This window comes from Microcebus murinus, chromosome 11 (genome assembly GCF_040939455.1).
Source record: "Microcebus murinus isolate Inina chromosome 11, M.murinus_Inina_mat1.0, whole genome shotgun sequence".
Lineage (NCBI taxonomy): Eukaryota > Metazoa > Chordata > Mammalia > Primates > Cheirogaleidae > Microcebus > Microcebus murinus.
This window is the reverse complement of record NC_134114.1, coordinates 95,428,091-95,453,555: the sequence shown is the minus strand read 5'-3', so window position 1 is coordinate 95,453,555 and position 25,465 is coordinate 95,428,091. Positions and strand designations below refer to the sequence as shown.

At 42.1% G+C, this 25,465-nt stretch overlaps 1 long non-coding RNA gene across 1 annotated transcript; it reads left to right on the top strand.

The window, feature by feature from the left end:
• Nucleotides 1–6,985: 6,985 nt before the first annotated feature.
• Nucleotides 6,986–19,375, top strand: LOC142873695 (uncharacterized). Its single transcript, XR_012921651.1, has 2 exons — nucleotides 6,986–7,110; nucleotides 18,929–19,375. It is a non-coding gene; the product is annotated as an uncharacterized LOC142873695 (long non-coding RNA).
• The last annotated feature ends 6,090 nt before the right edge of the window (nucleotides 19,376–25,465 follow it).

The window sequence follows — 25,465 nt, the reverse complement described above, 5'->3', positions numbered from 1 at the left end:
AGGTTGTGGTGAGCTATGATCATGCCACAGCACTCTACCTGGGGCGACAGAATAAGACTGTCTCGAAAACAAAAAAAAAAACAAGAGTAGAAACTGGCTAAAGGGCATGTGAAAATTGTGTTATTTTGCAACTTTTCTATAAATCTAAAATTACTTCAAAATAAAAATGTATCTAAAAAGTAATGTGACGGGAGAAATGGATGGAGGTGGGGAGGGACCAGATTGACCATGGACTGACGGTTGTTGAAACTGGACAACGGGTATGGGGGTTAACTGTACTACTTTACCTACTTGTGACTTATAAAATCTCCATAATAAAAAACCACATAAGTTTAATATTATGGTCTTTTTTATAGACTGTTAAGAGTCTACACAAACTTGCAGGAGCCAGTGATTTGAAACTGTGCCGTCTCGGTAACATTCCTGCTGTCAGGGTAGTGGTGCTGAAACGGTAGGGCAGCAGGGAAGAGCAGAAAACAGCAGTTAAATATTCTGCAGCTCTACAATCTTCTTCTTTTCTTTTGTTATTAGGCCACTTGACATTATTTCTTCTTTTATATTTTTTTCACAGCATTTTAGATCTCTTTTATTGTCATGTGCCCATGTGTGTATCACTTGGCATAAGGTCCCTACTGCAAGATAACAAAACATCCAAAGAAGAGTGGTTTAAACAAGATAGAAGTCTATTTCTCTCACATGAAATAAGTCTAGAGGTCAACAGGCCAGGATTGTCATGGCAGCTTCACATAGTATTTGATGACTCAGGCTCCTTCCTGTCCTCTACTCCTAGATTCCTAGTATGTCACCCTTGTCATCATGCTTATAAAGTAGCTTCTAGAGTTCCAGCCATCACACCCATGTTCCAGGCAAGAAGAAGGGAAGTCAAGCCACTTCTCTTTACGGAGATCTCCCAAAGATTCCGCATAATATTGCTCCTAATCTTCCACTGACCAAGGCATACCCATACAGCCACTCCTAGCTGCAAGGCGCAGTGTGTGGAAAATGGTTTTTTAATTGTACTCTGTCTGTCCTCGATAAAGCCAGGGTTCTATGACTTAAGAAGGTGGGAAGAGTGGATGTTGGGTAAAAAATTAGCAGCCTCTGCCACAATCAATCATGAGAAAAATCAGAACATGCAGTGGCAGAGCAGTCCAACCATGACTTATGCCCAAATTAATTATCCGGCTAGTACAATCAGCAAAGATCTGGAAGTATCTGTCATCCCACATACGCTGCTGACTGGTTTATGTTGATTGGTTTGACTGAAAGTTAAAACTAGATAACCGCCTGTACATTCTGCCTTCACAGCGAGATACCATCTATCTATATCAGAAGCCGATATAGGTGCATTTGTGTCAGCATCGGGTATAGTACTAGGTATGCCTGCTGTGACTGTAATGTCCTTTAAACCTAAAATGGAATCATTATGGATTTCTCCTGGCAGCCCTCTTGCGTCTCTGGGAGACCTTCTGGCCTGCTGGCCAGTCTCCAGAGAGATTCCTGTCCGTCTGCCTGCAAGGAGACACATTCTGGGCTCCCTGCCCACATTCTGACCTGCTGCTCACGCAAGCAGAGAGCTCTGTCTATTTGGGTCAGCCCTTCTGAGCGATTATTCTGCTGCCTCTAGGTAAGCTCACTTGACTGTCCCACACACACCAACTGTGCACACCACATGTTTCAGTGCCAGTTGCCCAATAAAAGCAACAAGGTATGGTGGAAAGAGTATCTGAAACTGAGAATTAAGTCTGAGCTCTTCTTGGTCCTGGTGGTGAGGTCTTAGGAAATTCTCTTAGGCTCTCTAAGCCTCAGTTTCCTAACATGACAAATAAGGATACGGCTATGTCCTCTACTTCCCTTGTAAGTGTATTGTGAAGCTCAGTTACAATGAGATATTACATATCAAAGTGCTATACTTTACCAAAAAAGATTATTGTTATTATTGATCTAATGAAAACATGTCACTGAAAAAATGAAAAAAAAAAAATAGTGATAATGAAGCTCAAGCCCATTTGAACAGGGCCAACAGAAATAAATATAGTAGCCACTGCTAAATCTGCAAGATATAAAGGATTAGACAAAAAAAATCAGTGAAATTGTATCTGCCCTAGAAATCATAGATTCTAAATGATTTGTTTCATGAAGTAAACTCATAATATTCTAACAACCATTTCCATTATAAGCTATTCCTCCCATGTAACATAAGTCCAAAAAGTAAACCTATTGTTAAATACCCTGTTCTCTTCCAAGTGGAAGGGTAGAGGAAGTTTTATTACTTTTAACTAAGTCACCTTCAAAATACAGCTAGATTCTCACCTCAACAGCAAAGACCCAAAACCCTCTCATAGAATTTCCCTGCTCAATACCATCGACTAGGATCCACTTCCATTCGTAAACATAAGCCTCTGGGCACAAGGGTGTTGTAGGTCGCTGCATCCACATACTTTCATTCTGCGGATGGGTCAATTCTGTAGGTGTGAATGTATGTGGAGATATAACTCTATCTACTGGAGTTTGCAGAAGGTTTGCAGTTTTGTAGCAATATCAATAAGAAATTTTAAATATTTTAGTTTTTGTCAAAATAAGGAGATTTATTTTATGCAGCATAAAAGTAGAATTGCTTTTACTTGCTACCACTTTAATAACAACATTTTTATCTAGAGTTAGACCCAAAGCTGAACTTCTGGGATTTGACATAACAAATTGTTCCCCATATGGGAAACAAAATTACTTGAGCTCTACTGGCCACTTAAGGGTTTCTGCTCTGATCTAACTTTAGAGGGTGACTTCTGCCAAGGGCCAAAGAACAATATAGTCAGTCCATAGCTTGACTGCAGAAAGCAAAGTCAATGAGCAGATTCACTGAGCATTTGTGAACTTTTTCATGGGACCCAGAGCTACAGCAAAGAATCTCTTAATTGTGAGTAATTTTTCCTGATAGGACTTAAAGTTTCTCACTCCTTTCCTAAATCCAAAACTTCCCTTGCTTAAAACACACACACACTCTCTCTCTCTCTCAAACACACACACACACACACACACACACACACACACACATCCCAAAAGGAATCCATTCCAGATGTGCATCCGACCTTGCATGACAGTGTCTGGTTTCGATGGTCACAAAGGGAAAATTTGCCAGGTGGTCACAATGGTATTTTGTTCCTCTCAAACTTGATGCCGTCAAACCACACTGTAAAATTCACCTGGTTTACATTTGTATGATTTTTCCCTAACAAAGGAAGGAAAACAAGATGAGAGAATTAGCAGAATGTTCACCAGATCACAAAGCTAGAATGTGTGGTGTCTGAGACACAGCTACAGGTAAATTCGCCAATAAGAATTTTCTCAGTGCTGTGTTCCAGCACTTATCCCAGGCCGTGTGAAGGGAAGTAGGAGACTAAGTCTTGAGAACTTAAAAGGCCTTATGAGTGATGAGGTTAATGAGGATGAAATGTGCTCCCCAGTACCCTGCACAAGGCATCGCTGGGCATAATGATCTGTGTGTGCGACTGACGTCACCCATCACATCCCACCCCCACCCCCGCCCCCAGCATGAAGCATGACAAATCTGTCATTGTGAACACAGAGCCCAGAACGCATTCAACACATGTTAACTCAGGGAATGAAGGAATCAACAGTGGAACGAGTTAAAGAGATGTAGGAGCCGTAGGGATTCAAAGTGCAGTCAAACATGAGCCCATTGTGTTTCTGAGAATTTATCAAGAGTTAAGATTTCTTATTCCACTAATAAGGCATCCCTTTATATTTCTAAGGACCAATTTGAATTTGTTTTGTTTTTGTTTGCTTTAATTTAGGTTTTGTTTTGTTTTTGCTCTCAATGGTACTATACACAGAGAAACAACAGCTACCATGCTAGGAAATAGTCTTTATTCTGGAAGTCCATTGCTAAAAAATAGGTGTTCTATTATTGCAGAAGAAGGGGAGAAGAGATATTAAGAAAGAGCAGAGAAATGAAGTTGGTGTCACTGCAATGTTTTGGTGACAATATATTCCTAAGGGGAAAGGCAGTGCTTCTGGAAAACATGGGCTAAAACTCAAGTGAGGGCTGGAAGTTCATTTTTTTAATTAAATTAAGGCTTGTTCTGTACAATGTAGTGAAGTCAGATAAAGCTTCTGCTCTCTAGATTGTAAACAGTGCCGAGAGCCCTTGACTCACCTTCCCCGAGATCCAATTCTTCAGCACTCCCGTGTGAAACGCCATTTATGGGAGAACTTCAATAAATATCATCATGAGAAGGCCGGGGCCATGGCCAAGTGAGTTTAGGAAACACTGATTACCATATTTCTCTCTTTAGATTTGCAGTGTACATTTACATTGTAAGGAAAAGCTGTTCAAGTTTATTCACTCAGGCTTTTCTCAAAATTTTTTGATAAGGAGCTCATTATTCACAAATTATCTTTCATGATTAGATTAGGAAACACCAGTCGGGGAGCTGTACATTGACTGATGTCTATTTTTTTGTTTTTAAGAAGCTGGCCTCAAGCTATCCTCCCACCTCAGCCTCCTGAGTACCTGGGCAGGTGCCAACATGCCCAGATGATGTCTAACTTTTCTTTCAGTGCTAACATTCTATATCACTTGGGGTCAGCATTCTACATCACTTTTTAAAAGTGATAGTTAAAGTTCAGGAACAGATTACTGCACCTAATGAACATGGGCAGAAGAACTGAGGTCTAGAGAAAGAGTGTTCATGAAAGACCACCCTGAAGATCAAGAAAGAGAAATAGCAGTTAGCATCACAGCCTAAAATTGAAATATTCTTGGAGGAAAAATAATTGAACTCAAATCTGAACAAGACTCTTTAGATCTTACCACCAATTGACAGGGATGACACAATGAAATCCAATCAACAAAATCTCAAGAGACTCTAGAGAATGAATAAGCTGCTGCCTTCAACATAACTTTCAAAAAAAATAATTAAGAGAGGGAGGTGTTATCTGCAGATTAAAAGACACTGAAGAGGTACATCAACCTTGCAATGTTTGGGTTTTACTTGTATACTGATTTGCACAAACTATGACAAAAATATTTATAAGACAATTAGGAAATTTTGAATGCTTTCTGGATATTTGATAATATTAAAGAATTGTTTTTACTTGTGATAGTATTATTGTTGTAACTGTGTAAATCTTTGTACTTAAGAAATACATTCTGAAGTATTTATATATGAGATAAAATGCTGTCTAGGATTTGCTTCAAAGTAATCATGGGAAGAGGGATATCATTGAAAAAAAGATTTGCTGTAACATGATAAGGTTGGTACACGAAAGCATTGTTACACTATTCTCAATTTTGTATTTTTTTCAAACTAAAAGTTTTTAAAAAGCAGTTAAAAGAGAAAGAAGAGGCAAAAATATTGTTACAAACCTGGTGAATAGGCTGGGTGCTGTGGCTCATGCCTGTAATTCCAGCACTCTGGGAGGCTGAGGCAGGAGGATCGCTTGAGGCCAGGAGATGGAGACCAGCCTGGAAAACATAATGAGACCCTATCTCTAAAACAAACCTGGTGAATACGCTGTTTAAGGACTCACAACAATAATGAATTTTGAGAAGTGGGCGCAGAAAACATCATGAATGCAACAGAGAGATTAGAGAGTGAAAACCAAGAAAAGAAAACTTTCAGTGGCATTTTGAAAGAGAAAAACAGATTGTGGAGGGTTCAAGGCATGGTGCCTGGTAGAGAAACACTGCACATAGTTATACCCTCTCATCTGAGGAAGCTGGTCATAGGAAAAGGTGGTCAGAGGCCGAGAGAAGCTGTGTCGAGACGGGTGAAGGTATGGACTGAGTTGCACACTCCCACCCTGCCCAACTCACGTGGTGAAGCCCTAACCCCCATGTGACTGCAGTGGAGCTAGGTCCGTTAAGGACATGACTAAGGTTAAATGAGGCCGTAAGGGTGGGGCCCTGATCCAGCAGAACAGGAAGAGAAACAGAGAGCTCTCCCTTGCCATGCACCCTGGGGAGGGGCCGGGTGAGGACACAGCGCGAAGTGGCCATCTACAAGCCAGGCAGAGAGCCCCCACCACAGCTCAGCCGTCTTGACACCCTGATCTTGTACTTGCAGTCTGCAGAACTCAGAGGAAATAAATTCCTGTTGTTTAAGCCACCCAGTCTCTGATATTTTGCTGTTGCAGCCCGAGATGACCAACACAGGTAAAACATGCACTTTTACCTCCTTAGCCTTTCTTGGTACTTTGTTTAGCATTTATCATGTGCTGTTTTCATTATGTTGGGATTAGACATGAAAAAATAAATGTCACTGAGTTGTATTGTTCTGTGTTCTTTTATGTGATGGTTGGTCAAGTGCAGCCGTAAGAGGGGACACAGGAGAGGCTCTGGAAACCTCTGAGAAAACTCGAGGACCTCTGAGCAGGCGCCTTTCCTGGGGTCGGGTGGGGTGCACAAGAAGGACTTCCCCGGTCCTTCGAATGTTACTAAGTCACAGCTGGGGGAGGGCAGCAAGGGGAACAGTGGCAGGAGCCTTATCACACCTGGCACCTGGGCAGGGCGCTCACAGCTCAACAGCAGGCAGCAGGAAACAAGTGCAAAGTTTTAGAATTTCACAACACAGGTATAAAGGCTCAGTAATGGTCCTCTCGCATTTTGTTTTCATGACTTGAACCAAGTCTGTGTTCACCTTTGACTTCTTTAACCACTTCCGGTGCGGCGCTCCCGGCCGCGAGGCCCGCCAGCCCGGCACCCGCGGCGTCTGCGCTGCGCACGGCCCGCGGCGTCTGCGCTGCGCACGGCCCGCGGCGTCTGCGCTGCGCACGGCCCGCGGCGTCTGCGCTGCGCACGGCCCGCGGCGTCTGCGCTGCGCACGGCCCGCGGCGTCTGCGCTGCGCACGGCCCGCGGCGTCTGCGCTGCGCACGGCCCGCGGCGTCTGCGCTGCGCACGGCCCGCGGCGTCTGCGCTGCGCACGGCCCGCGGCGTCTGCGCTGCGCACGGCCCGCGGCGTCTGCGCTGCGCACGGCCCGCGGCGCACGGCCCGCGGCGTCTGCTCTCGTGTGACGAGGGCAGCTGGAAGCACTAAGAGCTCGTTTCACTTCACAGGCAGCTTTCCTTGTCATGTAAATCAGAACAGGTAACATATACATGTATGTTTTCATTATGTTATTTTTAAATGTTCGCAATTTTATTTTGATAAATGAAAAATTAGAAAAGTCACATCACGGCTGCCGGCCAAAGTCGACGCGGGGCTGTGCGCGTTCACCTGCGGCTGTTGACTATTGTCGACACTCGTACTGAAGTGGTTAAAGTAAAAAGAAAACACCGGTTTTCAGCTTTGATCTTACTCAGAAAGCATAAACAATTTCAATCCACATTGCCTCCCTTATTACTTTCAAAAGCACGTAGACTCATTTTCTTCCGCTATTAAAAATGTGCTAGTCCAAGATCTCCTGGTTTTCTGAGTGAACTGGTACTCTTACACTTTCCTCATTCTCACCGTGTCAGGGGTCCCCAAGACACCCCCATGTTCGGTGATTCATTAGGGGTACAGGACTCAGCGTGTAGTCACAGCTATGGTTTATTACAGCAAAAGGACAAAAAGCAGACCAACAAATGAGAAAGGTGCATAGGGAGAGGCCCAGAGGAAACATGCACGAGCTTCCAAGGGTCCCTCCCGATGGAGCCACACTGAACACGCTAAATTCTTCCTTCCTGAGCTGTGACAACACATGTGAAATGCTGTCTACCAAGGAAGCCCATTGGAGACTCAGGGCCCAAGGCCCTGGTCATGTAGGCACCCTCTGCCCAGCACACACCAACTCCAGACTCCAAGGAGAAAAGCGGGCATTTAGCATGAATCACATTGCACAACCTAGGCATAATAAGCCACTTAGGGAACTGTGGAAACCGTCCTAAAATTTAAGATCCCAGATGCCAGCTTCGGGCCAACATCGCAAGCAGGCCTTTCTAAGAGAGCGGTCTCAGGGCCTTCTGTGTTAGCTTCTTTCTGAACACTCACATGAAAATCTGCTGTCGTTCAGAAACATTCAGGGTCTTCACCCACTGTGACATCTTTGTAGCCTTTTATACTCTGATTATACCCTCTTTCTAGAAACCCCTTTCATGATTTTCATACCCTTCTGCACCATAAAACTATTTATTTCCTTCTTTACCAGAAAAAGGGGATTATAAGGGCAGTTCCATGGTCAGGGACTGAGGGAGGTGGGTGACCCCAAGCTGTAACTTCTTTTTTTCCCATATGAATCTGAAATCAAATACGACCAAACATCCCCCACATTGAAACCCTTCAGAAGACCAGCCTACCCAGTCTCCATTACAAATCCATATCCTCTCCTCACCCTGTCTCACCCCAGCATGTGCCAACGTGGCATTTGCCCCAACTGGCTTCTTCAGAAGGCACATGACACTCTTCTAAGCCTTGTTTCTCCCTTGGCCAGAGGAAGGTTACAGGGAGAGGCTTAACCACACGAAGCTCTGCCCATTCTGTCTCCCAAGTACCTCTCATTCCCCACTTCCCGTTCTCAGAGCCACCCTTCGAGCTGACACCTCCGTCCCTCCTGCTTGGATTACTTCTGTAACCTACTCCTCGACCCCTTTCCCTTCCTCACTTCAATCCTGCTAATGCCTAACGTGTTAGTATCCTGAACCACAGCTGTATTATTTAAGTCACTACATGATTTAAAACTTTCAGTGTTGCCTGTTGCCTGTTTCCTAATGAACAGAATTTATGATCCTTGGCCTGGCATGAAGATCTTCCACCACTCAGCCACAGTCTTGTTTTCTAGTCTCATCTTCCTCTATTTATTTCTGAGGTGAACAAGGAAGCTTATTTGATAATGTTGCTTAAGGTGATTTGGTTAAAATACATCAAAGGGCCATTTTTAAATGTACCTTTTCCCTAATAAAAAGTTTCTCTCCAGACTGCATTACGTGAGAATAGGACCGTGTTTGTAATTGTCAGCTAAAGCCAGGTTCTTCACCTTGCTGGCACATTGCACTCACCTGGGGACGCTAACACGCGCCGCCGCCCGGGTCCTGCCCCTTGGCTTTCTGATTCAGTTGGTCTTGGATGTGGCCCAGGCATCGGGAATTTTAAAAGCTCCCCAGGGCACTGTAGTGCACAGCCAGGGCTGAGAAACCCTGACACGGGCAGTCTGCTTGTGCCTGTATTTTCTCCAAAACAGGCTATGGGACTACTATAAAATACACTTTGTGCATATTTTTTAATTTTTCTATCCCTCATCTGAAATCAGTACCCTCCCTTCAATCTCCATCTCTCATCATTGGCGACTAACCCACCGCCGCCGCCTTCTCAGGAAGCCTTCCCTGACGTCGCGGCCGGCAGCAGTCCTCGGGCCTGCCAAGCACAAGCACCGCGCTCCTGGCCCTCCCAGTGCGATCCACGATCCACGCAGCACTCTCAGCCCCGTGTTGCTCTTGTGTTCCTGCTGGCTTTCTTCCTCCTGTCCAAGCACCCTCTCACAGGTGATTTTTAAAATTTTGTGTTTTGATGTTACATGAAAATTTGAAAAATCAAAACATGACATTTTACTTTTGCAAGTGTTGTGTAAAGCTTTTAATGAGAGATTCACCCAGCAAGTTAAGTAGACATATTCTGATCTTCCCAAGTCATGATTTGCTCTGAGGGCAAACACTCACCCCTGATCATTTTAAGATCTGAATCAACTCTGTGTGCACATTTGCTTTGCTTCTCACTGACAACTTGTCACTTTTCAGGCTCAGGCTATCAAATCTAAAGTCATGTATACAGGATTCCAAAACAAAAGAAAGCAAAAAGAGTCCCCTTTGCTGTACCGTCTCCTGCTATGTATTAGGCTGGGTTTGCATCCAAATTTTAGACGAGAACAAGGAAATGAGAATTCATATGCATCATTGGTTGGCAATGGCTTGGCTTTCTTTCCTTGATTGCTTATGGGCTGACAGCTCACCTGCATTTTGAAACAGACACCTGCTAATTCAACTTTCCACCCTTTGATCTCACCCTTTCACTCACGGCATTTTAATTACCCTGCAATTAATATACCCCTGGTTTTACCTATACAAGAGTGGGGTGGGATGAGGTTGAGCAGGAGGTTGTCCTGACAGCAATTCACCCCTCTTTGTGATAAACTGGAAAACCGAGAAAAAGCTATGTTTATTGCTTCTTAGAAATTCAAGGGACATCTTTCCAAATGTCAACTTCATTCCTGGAGTGATTAGGGCACAGCCAGGGCTCTGGCGGTGTGGGATTAAATGGATGAGGTAATGCAGCAAGAGCCTCAGCCCACAGACCAGGTCCTCACTGCCCCTGCAGAGGCCAAGAATGTCGTCTTGCACTTCTTGATTCAACCCACCCTGCCTAGGGATCTGACAATGTGCACATTTTTCTTTGAAATGGAAGTTTCCCCTTCCATTTTCATGCTTTAAATTTTAATAGAGCTTTCCTATTCGAAAAGTCTCTTCGCATGTCTCCTGATCATAGTTTTCCTGATTCTTGGTCCCTTTTACAGACGAGGCCACAGACTCTGCCTCAAGATTCATGTCCAGTGTTCCTTCCACTATCCCATGCTACCTCTGCTCCTCAAACACAGGGGCAAAAAAAACGCTCAAGAGGTAGTGTTTGGGGTTGAATCGGGTCCCCCAAAAAGCTATGTTGAAGTCCTAACACCTCATACCAGAGAACGTGGCCTTATTTGGAAGAAGGGTCTTTGCAGATGTAATTAGATGTAAGTTAAGATGAGGTCATACAGGAGTAGGGGGAGCCCCAGTCCAACGTGACTGGTGTCCTTGTAAGAAAAGAAGAGACACGGATGCCAGGGAGTGCCAGGGACCGCCAGGGACTAGGAGAAAGAAATGCGGTGGACTCTCCCCTAGAGCCCTCAGAGAGATCATGGCCCTGCTGACACACTGAGGCTTCTAGCCTCCCAAACTGTGAGAGAATAAAATTCTACAGTGTTAATTCCCACAGTCTGTGCCACTTTGTTGTGGCAGCCCTTGGAAATTGGCACAGGTGGCATCTGAATACAGATATCACAGATGTGGACCAATGGCAAGGACTAAGGCTGCAATCTTCTTCAGATTTAGGTGGATACGGTCTGTTCTGATTTTTTTTAAAACAGCATATCACCAATCTCTTAACTCTCTGTAAATATGGTAAAGTTTCTTAAATTTCTTTTGGGTTCCTCAATATAGTAGAAGTTTCCATGCTAATTGTTCTTCTCCCGAGGAACAGAAGCACATGCCCAGTCTTTGCTCATGTCCGTTCCCCAGCCTATACTACCTGCTGGAGCCTCCTCGCATCTAGCAGTATTTCCCAGATACTGCCCTACAACAGTGTTTCTCAAACTTCGTTGAGTATTAGCACCCCTGGGGAGCTTTGAGAAGCCCAGTGCCCAGGTCATGCCGCCAGACCAATTCCCTGAGAATCCCTGGGCCTACGCATGCATATTTGTAAAGGTTTTCCTGTGATTTTCTACTTAAGTCCAATATCCCACAAATTCTTCTTTGGGCTTTATTTCATCAGGGAATGCACTTAGGTAAATATCTCTTCCTGATTCCAAGCATCTAGAGCAGCTTCCTCATCCAGCTCACACAGCCTGGTGGGCAAATAAAGTTTTATTGGAACACAGCCGTGAGCATTGATTTACATGTTGCTTTTTAGAATGACAGAGTTAACTATTACAACAGAGACCATATATCCCACCAAGCCAAGAATATTTATTATCCATTCCTTTAAGAAGAAATTTGCAAAAGACTGAAACTTCTCTGATTCATCTTTTCTTCCCACAGTGGAGATCTGGCAAAGAGTTTTGCACTTAGTAGGGGCTCAAATGAATTAAACTGAAGTCAAGTAAACTGAAATGAACTGAATTAAATTGAATCTTCTTCAACATATTATCTGAAAAGAATTCAAGGTGTTATGTCTCCCAGGAGTATTTGCATTTTAATAAGAAACTCATAAAGCCCCCAAAACCTTTATTTGGAGACTGAAAGGAATACCTACTTGCTGAAATTGCAAGCGCCTGCAATTATAAATGTGCAGTTCTGTTTTATTGGATTGAGAAATCTCTCCCAGAACTCCTCAAATTGCAGCAGGGAATCTGCCACCCAGCTTACCTGAGTGCAAAATCTACCCTACTGAAACATGCTGGCTGGAAGACCTAATAGTCCTTACTGTTAAAAAAAAAACAACTCCAGGTTTTATTTGTTTTATTTGTACTTCTTTTTATTAGGCCAACAAACTGTCCCCTGTGGAAAAACTCTAGTTTTCTTAAAAGATGCCACTACTTCCCATTTTCTAATTTCTAGAATTTTCTTCCCATGGGGGCCTTTTTTTTCTTTTATTGTTAACAGGTATATCAGCATAAGTATATTGGCAAATTTATTTATTTAATTTTGCTCTAGTCTATGAGTGATGGAAAATTGCTCTGATTAAATTCCCTTAATGCCAAATCATCTTAACTTGGAAATTTGTCAGCCAACCACACTGATGCAAAGATCTCTGAGATGCTCATATAGAGAAGTCCTTAAATTGAAATTAATTGACACGAGTGCTCATCAAGAACAAGTGTCATTTGCATCTTCCCACGGGAAGGACTTTGGGAGGGTGGCTCCCAAAGGAGCCGGGATGGAGGACTGCGACAAAGGAGTCAAACAGGGAAAGGTTTGAGTCGGACTCATCTACTACCACTGCTCACAAACAAGTCACTGAACCTCTCTCAGTATTAGTTTCCTCAAGTGTAAATGAGAGATAATAAACGGATTGTGGGAATAATGACATGTAAAGAACTTAGCATTCCAGCACACGGTAAGTATTAAATAAATGCTATGTCACTGTTATGGGAGCTTACATCTTTGGAACAGATGACTCCAAAGAATTCTAACCCATATTTTCCAAAAATGAAAACTCATGTTATGCCATCCCATAATTGCTGCATCAGATTTGTGTGTGTGTTTAATTTATAAACACAATATTCTTGCAGCTACCAAGCAAAATATAACAGTATTTTATGACATTAACACAATAGCCAAATCTTGTCTTAACATTCTTCCTCCCTAGAAAATCATTCTATCCACTGAATTACCTAAATGGCTCCTTCTTCCCACATAACAAACATGAACTCTTTTGCTTGCTTTCAAGAACCACAAAAACCCTACTAAGACCTGCCACAGGTAAGTGTTCTCTTATTCTGACTTCTCTCTCTACGCCACAAACATGCATGCTAATCCTCTCCTCCACAGTCTGTCACGAACCTCTGGCCTTACTCTTCTTCCCTCTGTCTTCCCAGCTCATGCCCAGCCCTTAAGAGTCGGCTTTGGAGCGGCATCCTCCCCGACAGGGCCTCCGTCAGGCCTCTTGAATTTCCCTTTTATTTCTAAATTTGATGCCAATTATAGTCTCTGTCACACAATTTAACATTTTACTAAACCCCTCCTTTCACTCGTTATTAATGAAAGTGTCCTACCTGTGGCTGTTGAGCCCGACTATATAATTCTTGGAGTAGGAAACATCTCTTAAGACTTTCTGTAGATCTTGTTTCCAGACCATGTATACCATGTGGTGTGAGGGACATCAAATTTGGCATTAGACACATCAAAGTTCAAGTTCCATACTCTGTGACCTTGGTGTGTTTCTTAAACTCTCTGATACAAAATGTATTCAATTACAATGTAGATGTTTTTATAAATATTAAACGAAATAATACCTAGTGTCTGGCACACAGAAACCATGGAGTAAGTGCTAGCTATTGTTTGTAGCTGAGTAGATGGTGCCCTTGAGGTCCAGTGCTTCATTGCCTGTGTCTCACACAATGTGTCTTAGCTTGGTGTTCCCAGAAAGCAGGGTCTGAGGCAAGTCTCAGGCACTGCCACTTTATCAGAGAGTACAATGCAAGGAAGCAGAAGTGAGGGAAGGGGGAATGGGGCAGTGAAGGAGGGAAGAGCCCAAGAAGAGGATGCTTTATAGAGCTGGCCTCCTCCGTGTCTGGAGTGCCACTGATCGCTCGTTCTTACAGTGGAGTGTTCAGACAGGCATACGAGCCACTGCATCTCAGAGCAGCGTGGCTGGGGAGGAAGGGAGAAAACTACATCCACTGCCCCCGTGTTCCACTGAGGAAAGGCTCTGCCCACAGGCGCTAACTCCCCCATGCTGCCGTTTGTGCTTCTGCTGTCTGCAGATTAGGTCCCCCGTATCTCAAGCCTCAGCTTGGGTGGAAGACAAGAAGAGGAGATGGGATGGGGCCCAACTAGGGTGCAGCCAGGAGCCCAGGAGGAGGTGACCATGGAGGCCAGCAGGGGCAAAACATGGAGCCGAAAGCTTTAAAAAATTGAGGCCAAGAAGCTGAACAAACCTTGAGATAACTAAACTATCTTATAATTTATTTGTCCCCTTTAGATTTGTTTTGGGTCTTTTCAAAAGTTTTTTTTTTTTTTTTTTTTTTTTGAGACAGAGTCTCGCTTTCTTGCCTAGGCTAGAGTGAGTGCCGTGGCATCAGCCTAGCTCACAGCAACCTCAAACTCCTGGGCTCAAGCGATCCTCCTGCCTCAGCCTCCCGAGTAGCTGGGACTACAGGCACGAGCCACCATGCCCGGCTGATTTTTATATTATATATATTAGTTGGCCAATTAATTTCTTTCTATTTTTATGGTAGAGACGGGGTCTCGCTCAGGCTGGTTTTGAACTCCTGACCTTGAGTAATCCGCCCGCCTCAGCCTCCCAGAGTGCTAGGATTACAGGCGTGAGCCACCGCGCCCGGCCAAAAGTTTTTATATGTCCCTATTGTTTTATATATCCCCTTCCTTATGAATGCAGATGAAAATGTATATTGTCTTTTTTTAAGTTTTTATTATAATAGCAATAAATGCTTAGCATAGAGAAATTAGAAAATAGGGATAAGCGGACAAGAAAATAAAAATATTTCAAAAATCTCTTCATTATGGTACACATTATACTTAGCTGGGGTTTATTTTTCAAAGCTTAATATACCTTGGATATCTCTTCTTGTTAATAAGATTCTTGCCTAGAATCTAATTTCTAATGGCTTTATAATATTTCACTTTATGTTTGAGCCATAATTTGTTTCACCAATCCCTTATTATTGGATATGTCTATTATTTAAATTTTTGTAACTGTTTCCTAATGATCAGTTCCTAGGAAGGAAATTGCTGGCTTAAAGGTGTGTACCCTTTTAATGCTTTAGGTATGTATTATCAACTTCTCCTCCAAGAAAGCTGTACCCATGTAAACTTCTCCAGCTCTGTTGAAGATTAAGATATGTGTTTCCATATAGATGCATTTCCATAAGATCTGCTGATTTTACAGAATGGTTCTGACTTCCGCTGGGGTGGTGCTGAGCGTGTTAAGATCCACCACGCCTGATTCCAATGAATTAGCACTATCTTACCTTCAAATAGGGTTGTGAGAGCTCTTCTCAGAGTCCTAGGAGCTACTCTTCTGTTTACTTTCATCTCTACCTGAGAAATTCATCAACCGTATCATCACACTCACTATCATGGAATAATATTCCTCTTGGCTTGGATACTTTGGAAGTCAACACTAGTTGGAACAAATGACTTTATTCTAGGCTTTGTTGGGCCATTTGTGTTCTGGTGAGAGTAATCCCCACATCTGCAATCCTGAGGAACCTGTTTGCCAACCTTACAGCACTAAACCACATAATTTTCTACCTTGCGTCATCCTTTCATCTCTGGGAAACACATTTGCCTACCCAGCTAGGCTCTTGATGTGCATAAAACAATAATAAGCATTTACACTGGGCTTTTAATCTTCAAAGTATTTGTGAACATTAACTAATTAATTTTCACAACACTCTTGTAAGATTAGTAAGTGCTACTCCTCCCTTGAAATGAAAACAGCATAAACCATTGAAACATTTGACACATGACAAAAAGCCCAGAACCTAATAGTCTGGGAAGAGAAGATTGTTGATTCCCAGCTCCTGAGCGGAAGGGAGATGGGCAGGCCAGCAGTTTCTCCAGGGTCACAAAGGGACTCGGCAGAGGGGAAGCAGTTAGATTGTACTTTACTAGTGCCCATGGCTATACCAAAGTCAAAAAACAGTCAGACCACAACAATTCGGCCAAATCTCTGTACAAGAGTTAAGGATTCCTGACAAATCCAAAGTCACCTACATACAACCAAATCATCTAAAAAAAGGTATAAAGAAAGAGTCATAAATATTCAAATGAATGACATAAAGTAAGAAAATGTATCTCAGAAAACAGGGCATTGAATTTAAAGATTAGGTATTAATGAAGAAATTCAAAATACAAATGCAAATGACATGTGACTAGGCAACAAATTATCAGAGGACTATGCCATGAATTCTGACTTTGGTGTGTATCTGTACCAGCTATAGCAAGTAATGTTGACAATTAGGAACTTAAATATTCTAGAGAGTAGGTAAACGCACGGCTTTTATCACTCTTGGGGAAAAATTAACTTGTTTTATATATCCTGAATCTAGAAATTACTTTTGACTTTGGGCTTTGAATAGACAATAAAATAAATAATTCTAATGGTTCTCACTTTTAATTCTAACTTTTAAGAATTCTGAAAGTCTCCAAATTTTCCATCATTGGCTAAATCATGAACCTCATTGTAATCCAGACCCCAGTCTAAGAAGACACATGTCACTTGCTGCCATTTTTCTACTTTACGTGGAAAACATAATGGCATTGTGGCAAAATTGTGCTAGACTCCTGGAAATCAGAATAATAATGATGGCAAAAATAATATGATGATCTAAATGTATGAAAATATTGTTTATAATAATATTGCCTATTAGTGCCAGATACTGAATGCAGAGAGGTAAATAGCATAGCCTCCCTATATAGTATGAAAGGGTGTGGACTTTAGCAAAAAAGCCCTAACTTTGAACTGCAATACTTACTGCCACATGTTAGCTGTGTGTCGTTGAGCAGGTTACACACATTCTCTGACCCCCAAGGCCCTCATCTGTATAACGAGGATAATTAGACAGTATTCCTCAGGACTCTTGACTCTTTCTTTGATTCCATGTTCCCTTCTATAAACTGCCCAGTTTCTCTGCTCCTCTGAAAGAATTGTCTGTTCTCTCTATATCCTGATTTCTCCATCTCCCTTCAGCCCACCACAAGTAAGCTCCTGTCTACATCACCACTGAAATTTCTCTTTTCAAGATCAATTTAGAAAACCAATATTCAATTCTCAGACCTCGCCTTACTAGGCTCTCAGCAGCTCGTCCTCAGTGGACATGGCTGAGCACACACTTTCCTTCTGAAATACTTTCTTCTCTCAACTCCCTTAATATCATAATTGCCTTCTATCACCTCAGTAGTGATTACTTTTCTATCCCCTCTTCTGACTCCTCTTTTGCTGTCTGACTTCTAAATGTTGGTGTATCCACAGGTTCTGTCCTTGTCCCTATTCTGTGTCTACCCCTCCCCCTGGAGATCTCATCATATCTCCTGGCTTCAAATAGAGGCTATATTCCTATCTCCAGCCCAGATCCCCTTCCTAAGCCCCATATTGGCAACTCCAACAGTCTACTCAGCATCTGCTTTTTTAGAGGTAAGAAAACGTTCAAACTTAGCACTCCTAGTGTCACAGTTATGACATCTATCCACTCATCCCATCCTCTGTCCAGCCGGCCTTTTCTTCCCCATATCCCCACCATCTCTGTCAGTGGCTCCATTATTCATCCAGTTGCTTATGGCGAAAACCTAGGAGCCATTCCTGATTCTTCCTCTTTCACTCTTTATCTCTCCCCCCTCCACTCACATATCCAATCCACCAGGAGGTCCTGCTTGCTCTACCTGAGAATATATCCCGACTCCAACCACTTCCCCTGTCTTTACCATTACCACCTAGTTCAAGCCGGCAGCATCTCTCACTTGGATAATAAAGTTTTACCTGGTTTCCCTGCCATTTTTCCTCTTAACCCATTATAGTTCATTTTTCCTATAAAAGTCAAAGTATTGTTTTGGAACACAACTCAAATAATTTATGCTTGTACTATAAAGATACTAACGGTTTCCCCATGCCATTATAATGAAATCCAAGCTCCTTAGCAAGTTCTAAGAGGTCCTACATGAACCCATCATGTCTAGCCCACCAACCTGTTCACTGTGACTTTCTTTGTGGGCCACTACAGTGAATACAATAAGCACATTTGGATTTCAAAAACTTTGTGTTTTCTCCTGCTAAGAAACTCATGCCCCAGATTTTCACAACTGGCTCCCTGATAATCCAGATCTCATCTCAAATGTCAATTCCTTAGAGAGACTTTCTTTGACATTCTAAATAAAATCGTCTCTATACACTTCCATGCACACACATACTTTCTTCTCCATTAACCTTTCTAAATTTTTTCAAAGCACTTATTACTATCTGAAAATATATTAATCATCTATTTATGATTTGCCTTCCCCATTAGAAGATTCCATAAAACCAAGACTTCATATCTTTGTGTCTCCTATATGCCCTCCACACCTAGCAGAGTTTCTATTTCACTTACAGGCACGCATTAAATTTTGTTTATACTATAAATGAAAGTTCAACTCAAAAAGACTCAAGGAAATAGATAAAATAAATGTAACCTAAGGATTGAGGAAGAGATTTAATTAAAGGTATGGCTGGAACCAGGTTCCCATGATGGACACATTAGTGTACGTTTCTCAGTCTCTCAGCTCAGTTTTTCTCTCTATCAGTTTCATTCTCAGGGATATTGAGCAGGAAAAACATAACAGTAGAATCTCCTGGGCAACACGACCCTCACAGCTCTCAGCCTCAGAAGAAGGACCGCTCTATGGGAAGAGAGAGATCATTTTGCCCAATTTTTATCCCCAAACCTAAAACAGTAGCTAGAACATAGTTGATATTTATTAATAATTATGGAATTAGTTACTAAACGCAAACTCTTTTCTCCCAGCATCCACATATCAACTCCTTCAGAAGATGTTATGGTCCGATTCGAGGAGAAAGGGTAACGCTGAGAAATCACCTGGACCACGTGTCCACGCCAGCGGGCAGAGTGCCATCACAATCGCAAATGATGGATGCTGAGTGGCTCCCAGTGATAAAATGTGATGAGCAGACAAAAGATTCTACCACAAATACTTAACTCATTAGGTTGATTTAAAGACTGAGTTAATATTCATGAAAAAGCCTAATCCAATACAGAAAAAAAAATATCTCAGCAAATATTACTTTCTTTCACTACTTCAAATGTTTTAACCCACACAGAGCATAATAGTGGCTCTTGTATTAATTGGGTCCCACCTACTTGCAAGACTTAAGACTCCTTGAGAAGGACGTGTTTATAAATTGCTATGTCTGAAAAGCCAGTCTTGTACAAAGATTCTTTTGGACCTGGAAACATGCCAGTTGAGTTTCTGATAGCTATTAATATTATTCTATTCGCTCAAAGCATCTAAGCCTCGGGTGCCAGAAAATAACTTTTTACAGGATTCTGCATCCATCTACTTTTCTATCCCATACAGGTTGCCCACGTCAACTGTCGCCTTTGTCCCAGTTCTCGCTTACCATAGGCAGGTGATAGGCAGGACTCCGAATGGATAAATGGCTACAGGTTGGCCCTTTGGTTGTGAAGTGAGTTTTGTGATGTGCACTTTTTGAGAGAGGGTGGGCAGCACAGGAAAAGGAGTATTTCTGCTTTCACTTGGATTTGATTTCACTCATAAAGAATGTGCTGTCTAATTTGCTCACCTTCATTGTCCTGCATTCTATATATTCCTTTAGTCAGTTCATCCTTCCACTTTACCAAAGAATATTTTTCACATTATACTCTCTCCTCAAATTGGAAACAATTTCTCCCCACTTCTCAATTTTGATTTAAAGGAATGCTCTTGTTTTTCTAAAGAAATAGAAGTTACCAAAAGAGAGAATTCACATGTTTCCACCACTAAATATATTCCTCTTCTTGCATATAATCTGCTATTTCTGTATATGAACTATCTGGACTCCTATTAAGCATCATGCCTGCCAGTTATGCACTGGATTTACTTCTCATCTGGTCAAGAACATTGGTTTAGCTAGCATTTTTTCTCTTTCCCACATCTTCCATTTTCCCTATGAGAGAGCCAATACCATTAGCATGCAAGCACACTTGCACAATTTCTCTCATACTTGCACTATTGCCTCATGTCACCATTCCACTGCACAGCACCCTGCTTGTGGAATTGCTGTCTCTACCTCCTTTTCTCGCCTCCCTTTTGAACCCAATCTAATAAGGTTTATGTCTCTACCACTCCATCAAAATAGCTGTTTCCAAGGTCACCACTCACCTCCACATTGCTAGATCCTATGATCAAATCTCAAGTCCCATCTTACTGCAGCGGAAACAATTAATATACTTTTATCTCCCTCCTCCTTATTGAAATACCTTCTTCACTTGGGGGACATCACTTTCTTTGTTTTCCTTCCTAGGTCATTGGGCTCTTTGATTCATTTTCTTTGTTTGTTCTTCATCATATTGCCAACCTCTAAATATTTGAATGATTCGGGGCTCCATCCTCAGACTTCTCGTACCTATCTATACTCACCACATTAGGAATGACATCCAGTAAAATTACTAAACATGCATCTCCAGACTCTAGTTTTCCTTTGAATTCCCAGCCCATACACCAAATTTCATACCCAATGTCTCCATTTAGAATTTTAACAAGCTTCTCAAACTTATCCATGTTTGTTAAAACTCTCCCAAACTAAATTCTTGACCCTCAGAAACCCCATACATGCTCCTTCCCCTCTCAGTTAATGGCAACTTCATTCTTCAGTCTATCAGGAAACTCTGTCAGCTCTACCTTAAAAATATCCAGAAAACGACCACTTCACTCCACTCTACTTCAGCTGCTACATCTAGTCCAAATCTCCATTACTTTGCATGAATTATTTGAGTAGCCCCGTTACCTGCCACAATTAATTCTTGCACAGAGAAGCCAAAGAGCATACCTAGAAATATGACTCAGGTCATACCTCTGCTCAAAACTGTCCAGTGGCGCTCCCATTACTTGAAGAATAGGCTCCAAACTTCTTATCAGGACCTGACAGGCCCTGCAGGATCTAGCTCCTGACTATCTTCCTGACATCATTTGCTGTCCCTCTCCCCCTTGCTCACCAACCCAGTCACACCAGGCTTCTACTCTTCATTGGACATGCCAAGGTTATTCCTACCTCAGGGTCGTTGTATATGTTCTTTGTTCCATCTAGAACACTCTGCCCTACAAGTTTCATCCCCATATGCTACCTGAAACAATTCATTTTTCCCCATATAGAACTCATTCATCTTTTTAGCATTTAACACCACATGATATATGTGTATTAGTCAGTGCCTGGGCAGTAGACAGAAACCACACCAGGCATTTAATCAGGGAAAATTGAATATTAATATAAGGAATCATTAACTAATGGGAGGTAGTACTGGAAAAGGTAGCAGAGGACTTAAGAGGTCTCGATGCAGCGTGTGCACGAGGGCAGCTACCACCGCTATGCTGAAGAAGAATGCACAATAAAGAAGATCAGGACTAAGAGAGCTCACCTCCCACAAGGCTGAGCTTCAGACCTTTCTGGACAGGGAGTGGCTACCACAGGAGCATGCAGTCTGGCTGTGGCAAACAAACTTGCCAAAAGGTTCAGACGAGCACTGGTCTTTAAAAGCAGTTTGTAGTCACCAGAGGGTGTGGACAGTAGGAGCTGGTCTCTAAAATTGGCCCGTCACGGCCACCGGGCATGGCCAGACCAGTCTGCTGCTGCTGCAGGGTGTGGGCAGGCCAGAACTGATGGGCAGTGCCCTGGTTGGGACAGGGTGACCTCGGAGTACAGCTGGAGCTCATCTGTATGGTCCGCTAAGCTTCCTCACTGAGCATTAAAATGGAGAAAAGACCCTTGAAAGGAAGTGTCTTCCTGCCATCAGAGGGGAAATGTTCACAGGGTCCAGCTCCAGCATGCAAAGGAGGACAAAGAAGCAAGGACTCCTAGAAACAATAAATTGATTGTCCCGGCCCGCGGGACCTTCTGTTACTCGCGGGGGCGAGGGGGACCGTGCCTGAAAGAGATGAGCGAGAGAAAGAAACGAGACCAAGCGAATGATTGTCAAGGTCTGCTTTATTTAGATTTTTAGTAGGTTTTATAAGCATATAGAAATAAGGAAGTAGAAACAAAAAAATAGAGTGTTGACGATGAGGCTTGGGTCTGGGTTAATTAGCTCTAATTAGCGTCTTATTAGTATTTTGTTTTTGACTGGTTACTCATTTTTAACCTGGCAGGTGGTTGGGAACAATTGCAGTCAGCACACCCTGGAGCATCCCGTGGTCAGCACGTCATGGACTGCATTCTTCTCAGAGCTATAGCTGGAATTTTCCAGGGCGAAGTCTGTGTGTAGGACGAGTCATAGGGGAGTTGAGGGTCTTTGAGGGTCTTTGCCTCTAACAATTGATTACGGGAACAACACATTACCTATTTATCTCTTCATTTTCTGTTTTCACCCCACTAGAATATAAGCTCTATGAGAGCAGGGACTTTTAATCGTGTTCACCTCAGTGTCCTAGCATCTATTACAGCTCCCAGGATATAGCAGATATTCAATAAATACTAAACATGCACCAATTAAAGGAAAATTTGTATATGTAGCCTGAATCTCTTCAGAAGCCATTTGTTCCTGGCAAACCATTTCTTCATTTTTTTTTTTTAGCAATCATTTCCCAATTTCTGCCAATAAAAGCACCCTCTTCTGACTCTCAGGCTATGTGGGTGCATCACATGCTTCAATGCTAAGCATGAATCCTAAGCCAATTAATCATGGTATTCTGTCCATCAGCCAATGAGAATCAGGCCCAGATGTTTTCCAGAAATTGTTCATGAAAAGGAGCCCTGCATCTTGAGTTTTTCATGGTTGAAAAAGTAAGCCTGGCAGAAACTTCAGTCATCATTAGAGGGCTTGTGTGAGGTAAGAGCTGCCAAAGATAAAAACCAGGTAGGGAGATGGATAGATACTAACTAGATCCAGGTGACATTATTTGAATCCCTGGAACCAGCCAGGCGTAGACTTTTCAGTTATGGTAGTCAATAAATTCATATTTTGCCAGGCAAATTTGGTTGGTTTTTCTGTCCCTTACAGCTGAACAAGTTCTGTTATACTTTCTAATAAAACTTCAGGCTCCTTAGGGAGAATGTCCTTGCCTTATACCTTATTCTGCCTTGTCAAGCTCCTGACCTCTCCACAGAAGATACTCAATATGCCCATAAATTATCTTATACCAGTATCTGACAGACTTCCAGAAACTGACCTTCCATTTGGCCCTTTGGTCTTGACTCCAGAATAATTTATTTGAGATACACTCATCTATGGACAAAGAAAATAAAATATTCAAATTTATTTCTATATTCTTCATACATGGACAAACAGAGATGAAGAAACAGCTTTGAAACTGACAGCAAACCTTAACATAGCCAAAATAACTAAGTAGCTGCATAAATTCCTATTGTAATCTAAAATCCAACAAGAGTGGAAGTTCCGGAGTGGAACCACATCAGGGCAATGGGTAGAAGGACAATAAGATTAAAGGACAATTTCCTTCTGTCTGGTAGTGTGGTAGATATTGTGGTGTCCCACCTAGAGCCCCTCTTCAGAGCCAGCCATAAATCCCATAAATCCCTCAGCTGCTGGGAATATCATTTACTGATGGACCACAGCTGAGACCCTTGATGGAAATTGTGTTTCACCACAGGGAACTGCTTCACTCAGGGCTATACCTCCTTTCAAGGAACAATGACTAACTGATACAGAATTATAAAGGCCACCAGTCCACTTGCCTCAATTGGGACAATTCCAAAGACTATCCCAATTCCAGGGCTCCCTTCAGGGAGCCTGAGACCTCAGTTGCAACTACTTTATCTATGTGCAGTGCTTCTTTACTCTATTATAGGTGTACTTCATAAGAGAACGCAGTAAACCTACTACAGAGTTCTCCATTCAGAGTCTATTGCCAGGAAGCTGATCTAAGACAGGTAAAAGTGAAAGGATATAAAGACAAGATGAATAACATGAGCCTTTTCATATTTAAAAAAATGAACAGTGAGGCTGCAACTGAGAGAGATTATAACAAATTATTATAAAGGCACAAAGTTCTCACTCAGAATGCAATTGGCTGGACACCCCCTAAACTCTTGAATCTTACAATAAGTAGAAGAGGGAATTGAAATATTAATATTTAAAAACTTAGTATTTTAAAGCTGGATCCTCTACCATCATTACGCCTTAGACCAAAATGCATTGGAAGTGAATTAAAGATTTAAACAACAAACCTTCAACGATAGATAGATAGACAGACAGATAGATAGATAGGTGGATAGATAGTTGGAGATATTCCTATATGATACAGTCATTCATCACAGTGGCTCTGCTTCTCTGATATATTACTGGATTGATTTGAACTACATTGAAATGCTAAGCATGAGGGCTTAAGACTTGAAAACTTTGAAAAATTAATGATTTAATAATGCGTGAAAAAACATCAGAGGTAGAGCCTACATTTGTCTAAATATCCCTAAATGAGAAAGATGAAAATAGCAAATCCCATGGAAATTTTACAGAAGATATTAGAAGGAAGGAAAAGAAACACTTTCATAACAACCTAGGATTGTGCCATCACTTTAGTTGACTCTTGACTGGTTCTTCCTAATTTCTGTGGTCCAGACATTGAACGAGAAGGGAAACAAATTGGTTGAAACAAGATGGCTTTTGTCAAAAGCATCCAGGATGCCAGATTTTTTAAGACTTTATTTTTTTTCTAGCAGTTTTAAGTTCACAGAAAATTGAGAGAAAGGTACAGAGATTTCCCATATTCCCATTTCCATATTCCCTTTACCCCCATACATGCAGAGCCTCCCCCATTATCAATATCCGCCAGAAGGCACATTTGTTACAATTGATGGACCTATATTGACACATCACTAGCACCCAAAGTTCATAGTTTACATCAGGGTTCACTCTTAATGTTGTACATTCTATGTGTTTGTACAAATCTATAACAAATTTATAATGACATATACCTATCATTATAGTATCATACAGAGTATTTACACTGCCTAAAAATCCCCTGTGCCCCATCCTTTCATCCCTTCCCACCCCTAACCTCTGGCAACCACTGATCTTTTTACTGTTTCCATAATTTTGCATTTTCCAGAATCACACCGTATTTAGCCTTTCAGGTTGGCTTCTTTCACTTAGTAGTGTGCATGTAAGGTTTCTCCACGTCTTTTCATGGCTTAATAGCCCATTTCTTTTGCGTGCTGAATAACATTCCATTGTCTGGAAGTAACAGTTTATCCATTCACCTGCTGAAGGACACCTTGGTTGCCTCCAAGTTTTGACAGTCATGAAGAAAGCTGCTATATCCATCCACATGCAGATTTTTATGTGGACATAAAGTTTTCAACTCCTTTGGGT